General features: G+C 52.2%; 1 pseudogene; it reads left to right on the plus strand.

Annotated features, from left to right (window-relative positions):
* Positions 1–6,003: 6,003 nt before the first annotated feature.
* Positions 6,004–7,583, plus strand: LOC118005868 (annotated as a pseudogene).
* Positions 7,584–11,558: the final 3,975 nt, after the last annotated feature.

The raw sequence follows: 11,558 nt of genomic DNA on the forward strand, positions 1-11,558 counted from the left end.
CGCGGCCACGCCGCCGGGACCCGCCGCGGAGAACTGGGGAGGACGCGCGGCCGCGGCCACGCCGCCGGGACGCGCTTGGAGGACGTAGGCCCTTATCCACACCGACAGGAGCCCGGCCTCCTCGGGACCGCACGTGGGAGAAGGTGAGAAGTCGCCTGAGCGGGAACTGCTGAGGGGGTCGGTGCCCACAGGATCCCGGGGAGAAAGGGCGCGCTGTGCAGACCGTGGGGTTTCCGGGGCCTTGTGTGCGCTGACGTGGGTTCCCCGGGGCGCTTGCGCGGGCTGTCGGGTCTCCCCTTTCCGGGCTCGGATCTGCTCTGCGGGTCCCGGCGTCTGTGTTTACGCGCGCCCGGATTCGGTTCCGGGGGCTCCTCCGGCAGTCTGCGGTCAGGGGGCGGCCGCCCCCCGCGGTGCTCGTGCTCCCCCGCCCCGGCCCTGCGGGGTCCTCCCCGCGTCCACACCCGCTCGGGGCTGTTGGTTCGGTCCTGGAGGTTCGGTAGCGCCGGCGCGGACTCTGCAGAGGGCTTTGGGCAGAGCAGGGATTTTCACAGTGTCATCCTTCCCTGAGCACGGGGTGTCTTCCCGTCTCCGTGTGTCTCCCTCGATGGCTGTCATCAGAGTCTCACGGGTGTCAGAGAACAGGTCTGTCACCTGGTCAGTATTTCGTGGAGAAGGTGCGGGAAGTCGGGAGGGTCGTTTTGAAGGAAAGTCCGGAGAAAAGCAGGGCTTCAGGTGATGGAGGGTTGTCACCTGCTGAGCTGCAGGGAGGGTGGGTTTCTTGGAGGAGGTGAAACCTGCATCTTCCCCTCTGGGGCCTGTGACTGGTGAGTCTCTCCTGTGGGGGGTTCTATTCCTGGGTCCCTACCTGACAGTTGTTCCTGTAATTGACCCTGAGTGGCAGGCGCCCCCTCCAGCCTCCCCTTCTGGCGTCCCCAGTCCACTTTCCTGAGGCTTCCCTTCGTGCATTTTCACCGTTCTAACCAGTTTTTGGTGGAGCACTGTGGAAAATTGGAATTCCAAATCCCACTGCTTCTACTGCACCCAAGACACAGTGGCCGCCGACCTAATCCTCCCACGAGTCTCTTGCTACCATGTGGCCTCCTTCAAGGGCCAGTGGCCTCTCCACGGTGGGTGAACTGGGTCTGGGAGGGCTTGGCCTCCATCAGTTTGATGTCGTCTCTGCTTCTCTTGAGTGGTGCTGACATGGTTGTTTGGAAGAGTAGTTTATTCTGCGGTGATTTCAAAGTAAACCTGGAACTGGAGGGTATTATGCTGAGCAAAGTCAGTCAATCAGAGAAAGACATATATCATATGACCTCACTGATATGAGGAATTCTTTTTTTTTTTTTTTAAAGATTTTATTTATTTATTTGAGACAGAGAGAATGAGAGAGAGAGAACACATGAGAGGGGGGAGGGTCAGAGGCAGAAGCAGTCTCCCCACCGAGCAGGGAGCCCGATGCGGGACTCGATCCAGGGACTCCAGGATCATGACCCGAGCCGAAGGCAGTCGCCCAACCAACTGAGCCACTCAGGCGCCCCAATATGAGGAATTCTTAATCTCAGAACTCCCCTTGTTTTAAGGCTGAATCATGTTCCATTGTGTATATACCACATTGTGTTTATCCATTCATCTGTCAGTGGACACTTGGGTTGCTTCCTCCTTTTAGCTGTTTTGAAAAATGCTGTTCTGAATAAGGGCACATGAATATCACTCAAGTCTTTTCTTTCGATTCTTTCGGGTATATATGTTGAAGCGGAATTCTGTATTGAATTTTTTGAAGAGCCACCATATTGTTTTCCACAGATGCACCATTTTCCTTTATTCCTTTATATGGTACAACAATATTGCCATTTATGGATCCACCCCATTTTGTGTATCCATTCATTTGTTGATGGACACCTGGTTTTGGTTATTGTGAAAAATGCTGCTTTGAATATTTGTGTACATGTTGTTGGTTTTCTTTGAATAACTGTGTTCAGTTCTTTGGGGGTATATATCCAGGAGTAGAATGGTTGAACTGTGTGACAATTCTATTTTTGTCTTTTTGAGGAAATGGAAAGTATTTTACACATAGACTGCACCACCATTGTACATTTCCCAAGCAAGGTTAAAGGTTCCAGTTTTTCAACATCCTTACCAACACTTGTTATTTTCAGTTTTCTTGATTATAGTGATTCTAGTGTAAAAGGGTATGTCACTGCAGTTTAAATCTGCATTTCATAATGCCTAATCATATTTAACATGTTTTCATGTGTTTTGATCATTTTTAATGTCTTTTCTGGAGAAGGGTCTATCCAAGTCCCTTGTCCAGTTAAAAAATTTTTTGTCCTTTGCTGATGAGTTGTAGTAGCACTTTGTATATTCTGGATAGCAGACTCTTGCCAGTTAAATAATTTGCAATATTTTTCTTCCATTCTGTGGGCTGTCTTTTTGATGCACAAAGGTTTCTAATTGCGAGGAAATTAAATTTCTCTATGTTTTCTTTCCTCGCTTGTGATTTGGTGTCATATCTAAGAGCATTGCTAAATCCAAGGTCATGAAGATTTATTCCCATTTATTTCTTCTAGAGTTTATAATTTTACCTCTTACATTTAAGCCTTTAACTTACTTTGAGTTAATGTTTATATGTGGTGTGAGGTAAGGGTCCATTTTCATTCCTCTGCACATGGATAACCAAATGTTTAGCACCCTTGGTTGAAAAGACTATTCTCTCCTCAATGTAACATTGTCTACCCTTGTCAAAATTCAATTGACCATAGACGAAGGGGTTTATTTGTGGGCTATCAATTAAATCCCACTGATCTGTGTGCATACCTTTATGACAATATCACAGTGTTTTATTTACTGTAGCTTTTTTTTTATCATGTTCAATTAGCCAACATATAGTAATCATTAGTTTTTGATGTAGTGTTCAACGATTCATCAGTTGCATATAACACCCAGTGCTCATCACCACTCGTGCCCTTCTTAATACCCATCACCCGGTTACCCCATCTCCCCACCCCCCTCCCTTCTGTAACCCTCAGTTTGCTTCCTGGAGTCCAGAGTCTCTCATGGTTTATCTCCCTCTCTGATTTCTTCCCATTCAGTTTTCCCTCCCTTCCCCTGTGGTATAAGTGAAACCATATAATTGTCTTTCTCTGCTTGACTTATTTCACTTAGCATAATATTTACTGTTGCTTTGTATTAATATTTGAAATCAGAAAGTATGAGCTTCAAGCTTTGTTTTTTTTTTTTTTTAAAGATTTTATTTATTTATTTGAGAGAGAGAGTGAGAGAGAGAGAGAGTACAAGAGGGGGGAGCAGGAGAGGAAGAAGCAGACTCCCTGCCGAGCAGGTAGCCCGATGCGGGACTCGATCCCGGGACCCCGGGATCATGACCTGAGCCGAAGGCAGTCGCTTAACCAACTGAGCCACCCAGGCGCCCTCAAGCTTTGGTTTTATTTTTCAAGATTGTTTCGGCTATCTTGTGGTACCTGATTTTCCATACGACTTTAGGATTAGCTTATGTGTACCAGAGGTCTCTGTGTATTTTCCTGGGAACAACATTGAATCTGCACATTGCACTGTGTACTGTTGCCGCCTTGTCAATGGTACGTCTTTTCCTCACCATGGGGTGTCTTCACAGTTATTTAGGTTTTCTTTAATTTCAATCAGTAGTGTTTTGTAATTTTCAGGGTACAAGACTTGCACCTTAATTACATTTATTCCTAGGTATTTTGTCAATGTTGATGTTACCGAAAGTGGAATTGTTTTCTTAAATTCCTTTTTGGTTGATTCATTGCTAATGTATACAGATAAGAGAGATTTTGTGTATTAATATTTTGCCCTATAAGTTTGTTGAATTAGGTGACTAGCTGTAATAATTTTTTGTTGATTCTTTAGGAAACTTTCTATATAAGATGTTATCATCTCTGGTCTCTGAATAGACATAGTTCTACTGTTTCCTTTCACATGTGGATGCCTTTTTTCTTGCCTCTTTTTTCTGGGTAGAACTTTCAGTACATTATTGAGCAAGAGGTGAAAGCCAGAATCCTGGCTTTGTTTGTGATTTCAGAGTAGAGTTGTCAGTCTTCAAAATTGAGCATGATCTTTGCTGTAGGTATATTGAACAGATTACCCTTTATTCCTACTTTCTTGAGTGTTTAATCATGAACTGACATTGGATTTTGGTTACAAATTTTTTTGCATCAATAAACATAATCACATGTTTTTATGTAAAAAAATATTGTGGTGTATAACATTGCTGGGATTCACTATGTTGAATAACCTTTGAAGTTTTGGTTAAGAGACACTTGCTTAGGGTGCACAACACATTTATGTCCTCTTGGTTTCATATGGCAGTTATTCTGATGAGGTTTCATACATCTGTTTTATGAAAGATATAGGAATGTATTTTGGTGATTTTGCGATGTTTTAATTGAGGTTGGTGTTAGTAGTTTATTTATTTTTATTTTTATTTTTAAAGATTTTATTTATTTATTTGACAGAGAGAGACAGAGAGGGAAGGAACACAAGCAGGGGGAGTGGGAAAGGGAGAAGCAGGCTTCCTGCCGAGTAGGGAGCCTGATGCAGGGCTTGATCCCAGGACCCTGGGATCATGACCTGAGCCGAAGGCAGACGCTTAACGACTGAGCCACCCAGGCCCCCCGGTGTTAGTGGTTTAAAGGGCATTGGCTGGCACTACAGAAAGGATTATCCAGAGATTGGGGCTAGAGTGGTAGGGATAGATATATTTTCAGGGTAAGGAACAAAATTAAGGATAAAGAGTTAAGGTTAAAGTTAGAGTTAAAGACAAAGGGTTAGGGGTTAGAGGTTAGAGGGTTAGGGGTTAGGGTTATGGTTGGGTTAGGGTTAGGTTTTAGGGTTAGGGTCTCCCTGTCCTCCAGTGCGTAGAGCCCATTCTCCTCCAGTAATGAGAATGATCTTTTCGGAACATAACCTATGAACTTCTCTGTGATCTGCTCCCCACCTGCCCATCTTCTCCAGTCTCACCTCTCCCACTGCAGCTCTCCGCGCCCCCCCCGCCCCCCATGGGCCACCCAGTTCGTCTCACTTGTGCACGTTCTCTGCCAGGATCACTGTTCTCTCCCCTCTGCTTCATGTCTGGCTTCTCCCCCATTGGCTGGGCCTGGACTTGCCCCCTGAGGGGGTGTTTACTTGTCTCCTATTTAAGTGTAGGGCCTGCCTTCCCTGTGTGAGCGATTTACTAAAGTGCCAGGTATGAGGCAGGCACAGGGAAGTAGCCCTAGTGCCTGAGCAAAAAAGTCAGTCTCAGAGGGGCTCACCACATTTGCCTGACAATGGGGGAGCTGCTTTCCTCATGGTGGGGAGCAGGTAGTCCCCTCAATGGGGGACCAGCCATATGAGGCACTGGACAAGACTTCCAACTCTTGGGGCGAGGGAGACGTAGACCTGGACCCAGAAGCTTATACCCTTGGATTCAAGGCTGGGGCCTAAGAAAGCCCCCTCTCTTCCAGGGGTCCTCTTTACCTTTCTCTGCCCCTGGGCTGCACCTGATTCCTGATCTGGGGGAGTTTGAGGGTGACCCCTCCTAGGAATACCAGTGGTTTACTGAGGACCTTGTCAGCAAGATGCCCAGGAGCCTTCAAGGGAGGACCCTACAGGGTGGAGACAGCTCTGTGGGGGCCAGCGACAGTCCTCTCAAAGCAAAGTGGGGCAGCTGGCCGGCCCTGCTGGTTCTACTCAGTCTTTAGGGCATAGAGACGAGGGCTGTGCCCAAAAGTGCTCCACTCCTGGCAGGTGAGGATAGGACCTGCAGGGGGTCGGTCAGGGGAGGCCACCTGTAGGGTTAGCCCGGGAGCTCAGCACAGGGGGAGTGTTCCTGAATCCAGCATGCTGACAGTGGGGGACGTTTCCAGGCTCCTAAGCCTCAGGCTCCTCTTTGTAAGATGGGGGTGCTGATGGCTCCCATCTCTGGGAGCAGAAGTTAGGGAGGCCCCACAGGCAGACTCGCTCAGGATAGGCCTGCCCCCATGAAGAAGGTGCACACGTCCATGGCCCCCAGCTCTGGGGTCCTGCCGCCAGCCTCCTCCTGCCCTGTCCCCTGTCCCTGTAGCTACATGGGCTTCCTGGAGCTGTTCTTGCAGATGGCGGAGAAACACTTCATGGTGGACACAGGGTCACCTACTATGTCTTCACCAGCCAGCCAGCTGCCGGGCCCCGTGTGCCACTCTGGGAGGCCCAGAGGGTGGTGGTCCTCATGGTGGACACAGGGTCACCTACTACGTCTTTACTGACCAGCTGGCTGCCGGGCCCTGTGTGCCCCTCTGGGAGGGCCAGAGGGTGGTTGTCCTCGAGGTCCCCAGCGCCCTGCGCTGGCAGGATGTGTCCATGTGGTGCATGGTGATGATCAGCTGCTTCTGCGGGCAGCGCTTCCCGCATGAGGTGGTTGACCTGGTGTGCGTGCATGTGGGCATGAAGTTCGGCAACCACATGAGCATGGCGATCCTATCCCCCCTCTTCAGCACCCTGCACCCCAGTTTCTACTGGGCGGCCCGTGAGGACTTGAGCTATGAGCGCCGGCTGCCTTCCCAGGCCCACATCCCCAGGGACCAGGGTGACTTTTACTATATGGGGGCCCTTTTTGGGGGCTCAGTGGCGGAGGTTCACTGACTGACTTCAGCCTGTCACTGGGTGATGGTGGTCGACCAGGCCAATGGGATCAAGGTCTTGTGGCCCGACGAGAGCAACCTGAACAGGTACCTGCTGGACCACATGCCCACCAAGGTATTGGAGGACCTGTGGGACCCACAGCTGCTGGGTTGCTCCCATCATGAAGAAACTGAGATCCAGGTTGTGCCCAAGAATCACCAGGACACCCGGAACTCATGAGGGGCTGTCCCCGGAGGGCCTGTGGGACCCGTAGATGCTGGGCTGCGCCCGTCATGAAGAAGCTGAGATTTGGACAGTGCCCAGGAATCACCAGGACACCCAGAACTCATGAGGGGCTGTCCCTGGAGGACCCGTGGGCCCTGCAGCTGCTGGGCTGGCCCTGGGTCATGAAGAAGCTGAGATTCGTGGCTGTCCCAAAGAATCACCAGGACACCCGCAATGAATGAGGGGCTGCCCCCATCTCTATCAGGGGGTGTTGCTTGACTGGAGACATCAGAGCAGGTTCCTACTTCTGTCCCCTTGAGGGAGACTGAGGGAGCCCAGCACTGCCCACACGGGCATGTCCAGCACCCCCACTGCACCTGCTCACAGGAGGCCCACCTGGGGGCACAAGTTCCTCTCTGTGGTTGCCACATTTTGATCACTTCTGGGTCATTTGCAGCTGTGAACGGCTCCAGTTTTACATCAGATGTTTTTCTATGTCAATGCTGAGCAATCATCTTTAAAAAGAACAATTGCAGGAAAAGGTTTTCTCCCTGGTTCTAAACAGACACCGCCTGGTGGGGCTGGGAGCAGCCCTGTAGCAGCCATGGAGCCAGAACGGGTCCTGGCTGGGTCTTCCCTCTCAGTCCCTGCACCTCACCGTGGCCATGGGGCTTCAGGGTCAGGGGTGCACCGAGCCACCTCTCAGGCCCCCAGTGCCCTGACCACCAGAGGCCTTGGCCATGGCCGCTAGCTTGGCCTCCAGGAGCATGGAGCCCTCTGGGTTATATATGGTTCCTGCCTTGGTTTTAAATGGCCATTTCTGTGCTGGTGTTCGTGAAATATGGGCACTCGCTCCGTCTGGATGCGCATCCCCTTGGGATTCCTCAGTGCCCACCAGTGGGTTTGCACTTGTGCTCTCTCTCTGGACTGTGTGCCTGCACTGTGTCTTAGCAAGCATTTACTGAGTGCCTACTGTGAGCTCAGTCATCAACAAGGGGCAGAGCATGAGAGCGAGAAGTAAGATACAGGATCCCTGCTCCTGGGCCCTCTTGGGACTTGCGATGGCCCCGTCCTCCTGACTCACTACTTTCCTACTGTGGTATAATAGACATACAGCTGATACCGTTAAGCACGTTTCAGGGTACAATTCAGTGGCAATAAGTACATTCACTGTTCTGCACCTGCCACCTCCATCCATCGCCACAAGTTTGTCTTCAACCCACGAGACCCTAACCCCCCATTTCCCCTCCCCAGCCCTGCACCCAGCAGCTCCTTCCACCTCTATGAATCGGAGTGCTCTCTGTCCCTCATGAGTGGGGTCCTCCCGTATTGGTCCTAGCTGCAGGCACTGCTGTCTGCTGATGCCCCCTCAGCCTGCCCGAGTGCACCTGCTGCTGGGGGGAGCGCCTGCCCCCTCCTCTCTGCAGAGGGCTCTCTCCTGCACCAGGTGTGCCTCCTCTCCTGCCAGCCACTGCCAGCCTGCAGCCTGGGAGGGTGGCTACCCCGAGTTCCTCCAGCTGCTGGGGGAGCGTCTGCCCTCTCCTTTCTGCCTGAGGGCTCTCTCATGCACCAGGTGCCTCCTCCCCTGCCAGCCACTGCCAGCCTGCAGCCTGGGAGGGTGGCTACTCCGAGTTCCTCCAGCTGCTGGGGGAGCACTTGCCCCTCCTCTCTGCAGAGGGCTCTCTCCTGCACCAGGTGCGCCTCCTCTCCTGCCAGTCACTGCCAGCCTGCAGCCTGGGAGGGTGGCTACCCCGAGTTCATCCAGCTGCTGGGGGAGCACTTGCCCTCTCCTCTATGCAGAGGGCTCTCTCCTGCACCAGGTGCACCTCCTCTCCTGCCAGTCACTGCCAGCCTGCAGCCTGGGAGCGTGGATACCCTGACAACCTCCAGCCCTGGGGACAGAGCCAGTGTGATATGGTTTCCCAGCAGGTCTGAGCACTAGGCCCCCACATTGCTCACTCTCCTCCTGTGGGCTCACTGTGCCATGTCCTCCCTCAGGCTCCCTGGGCCCAAGTCCTCCTCTGCTCAGGGACCACTCTGGGCCCAGGCTTCACATGCTGGGACTGGGAGCAGATCATCTGGACCTTCTGGATTCGCACTTCCGTGCCCATGACATGGGCACAGGCCGGCCTCACAGACTGCTCAGACGAGACCCAGCACAGGAAGATGCAGGCCGCTGCAAGGGGAGATGCCAAGTGACCCCGGAGGGAGCGCACAGGCCTTGCGCAAGGCACTGGGCTCATGGGGTCCAGTGTGGGATGCAGGCGCCCAGCCAAGGGGCATGGGGAATCCTGGTGAGGGCGGCCCTGGCAAGTGGGGGAGGGGGAAGCCACGGAAGGGTCTCAGAAGAGGCAGGAGACAAGGAAGAGGACAGGACAGAGCTTCCCAAGGATGGAAGGATCAAAGGATCACAGAGACCCTTGGGAAAACTCGGAGGCCCTAGAGATGTTGGCTGAAATGCTGTCATTTGGTCAGAAAAGTTGTGTCATGACCACCCAGTTGACACTGGATGATTTACTCTTTGTTGGTTCTAGGATTCAGTGCGTACCTGCCATTAGAACTCAGATTGCATGAAATCTAGGATATACTTACTTTTCATCACTTTTCAGGACTAGATTTTTCTAGAGGAAGTGCTAAGCATGGCTCTCTCCATTCTTTTCTTTGTGCCACTGGCCTCTGTTTTCAGGAGCATATTCCTGGTGCTCATCACCACTGCTAGCCCTGAGGACTGCCCCTTGTCACCTCCCACAGTGGACATGACCGTGTGGGTTGGGCGGTGCTCACTGATGAAACCCCAGTGCTTGGTATAGAGCAGGGACCCCAGATCCTCTGCTGAATGAGGGAGGGCATGAGGGAGGATGGGAATGAGGGAAAGAGAGAGGGAGGGAGGATGGGAGAGAAGGAGGGGAGAGAGGGAGGAGGGGAGGGAGGATGGGGAGAGGGAGGGGAGAGAGGGAGGAGGAAAGGGAGGGTGGTAGGGATAGAGGGGAGGGAGGGAGGGAGGCAGGGAGGATGGGATGGGTGGAGGGGAAGGAGGGGGGAATGAATGAGGGAGTGAATAAATGATGTAGGGAGGGAGGAAGTGAAACCATAGAAGCTGGATCCATACCTCAGGAGCCATTATTTGGGGTGAGGTCTGAGGGCATCACAGCCTGGGCCCTGGATGGTGGCTCAGGGCACGTCCAACTGTCCTTCCAGTGCTGACCTTCCTTCTCCTTGGACCCGCTGTCATCCTGGATCCTCTCCACCTCCTCCTCAAACAATTCTCAATGTTCCCAGGAACAGGGTGACAGGAGGGGGTCTCAGGAGGGGCTTCCCGGATCCTGTGCCCCAAACGACAATGTGACAGTAGCTACAGGGCATTCTATCATGAGGACTGGAACCATGGACCCCATCCATCTCCTTGGGCATTAGCGTTGTTCCATTCCCTGCTCTCTTCACCACCGCTGTGATGAACACTCCTGAAAATACATCTGTGAAAAACCGAGCCAGAGTTTCCAGGGGTTAGTCCGAGGCCGAGCGTGCCAGGTGATGGGTGTGCCTGCGGCCTGGGATGGGTGCTGATCACTGTTCTCCCAGACAGGGGTGCCCGTCACCCTTTCCTCCAGGGGACCTGCATTGGACCTCCGCTTCCTCACGTTCTCCCCAGACCAGACACCTGCCAGTCTGAGGGTGACCAGCACTACCTCCATAGGGTTTCCTTTGCCGGAATCCTTCCCCAGGAGCTCCACATCTCTGACACATATTCCCTGCATACCTATCCTCCCCCTTGGACTGGCGTGTATTTGGTCTCCATCCCTGTGGAACCCAGTGACTTGGAGCGTGGTTTGGACCAGAGTCAGGTGAAACCTTTCTCTGGCCTTGGGTTGTGAGCAATGCTTTTGCCCTTTGTGGTGTGTCTTCCAGCTTTCTGCATTTCCCTGGTTTCTGTGTGGGCCACGGGAGGAACCAGCCGTTTCCTGTCTGGGGTCAGGCTGTGGTGTCCCAGCAGGAATAGGGGTCTCGGCCCCGAGATTGTGCCCATAATTCCTAAAGCGGCCTCTCTGATTACATCTGATCTGTAATCCATCGGGGATTTCAATATCGAATAAGGGAAATTCTATGTCAAATAAACACAGAAGAAAACGAATCCCCTGTGAAAATAGGTGGGCAGACACAAAGGCACCTATTGTGTGATTCCACTTACAGAAACATCAGGAATAGGTAAAGAGACAGAGAGAGAGAGCAGCTTAGGGGTTTCCAGGGTCTGGGCTGGGGGAGAAATGGGCAGGGGGTCTTCTGGTTTGGGGACTCCTTTGGGGCATGAGACATTCCGCAGCAATGTTCTGTGGTGTGGTGGCACAGCGTTGGGAATGTACTTAATGTTCATGATGTGTTCAATTGAAAACAAGTAATTGTATTTAAAACAAATAATAAACAGTATATAGGACATGGAAGGATAAAATAACAGTTAATATGTACCAGATAGAAAGAACATAGGAGGAGGGGATGAAACAATCTGGTGGGGCGTCGGGGTCCGGCGATGGAACTAAGGGTAATTGTACAGGGAGCTCTTCCTGCAGGGCTCTGGGCTCTGGATGGGGCTCTGGGAGCCCTCCGGGAGCAGGAGTAGGGGCAGGGGTTAGGATAGGGGCAGGGCCAGGTGTAAGGGACAGGTGTAAGAGCAGGGCCAGGGGTAGGGCCAGGGGCAGGGGCAAGGGGAGGGATGGGGTCAG

Source organism: Mirounga leonina, unplaced genomic scaffold (assembly GCF_011800145.1).
Source record: "Mirounga leonina isolate KUSES-001 unplaced genomic scaffold, KU_Mleo_1.0 Mir_94, whole genome shotgun sequence".
In the NCBI taxonomy this organism is placed as follows: Eukaryota; Metazoa; Chordata; class Mammalia; order Carnivora; family Phocidae; genus Mirounga; species Mirounga leonina.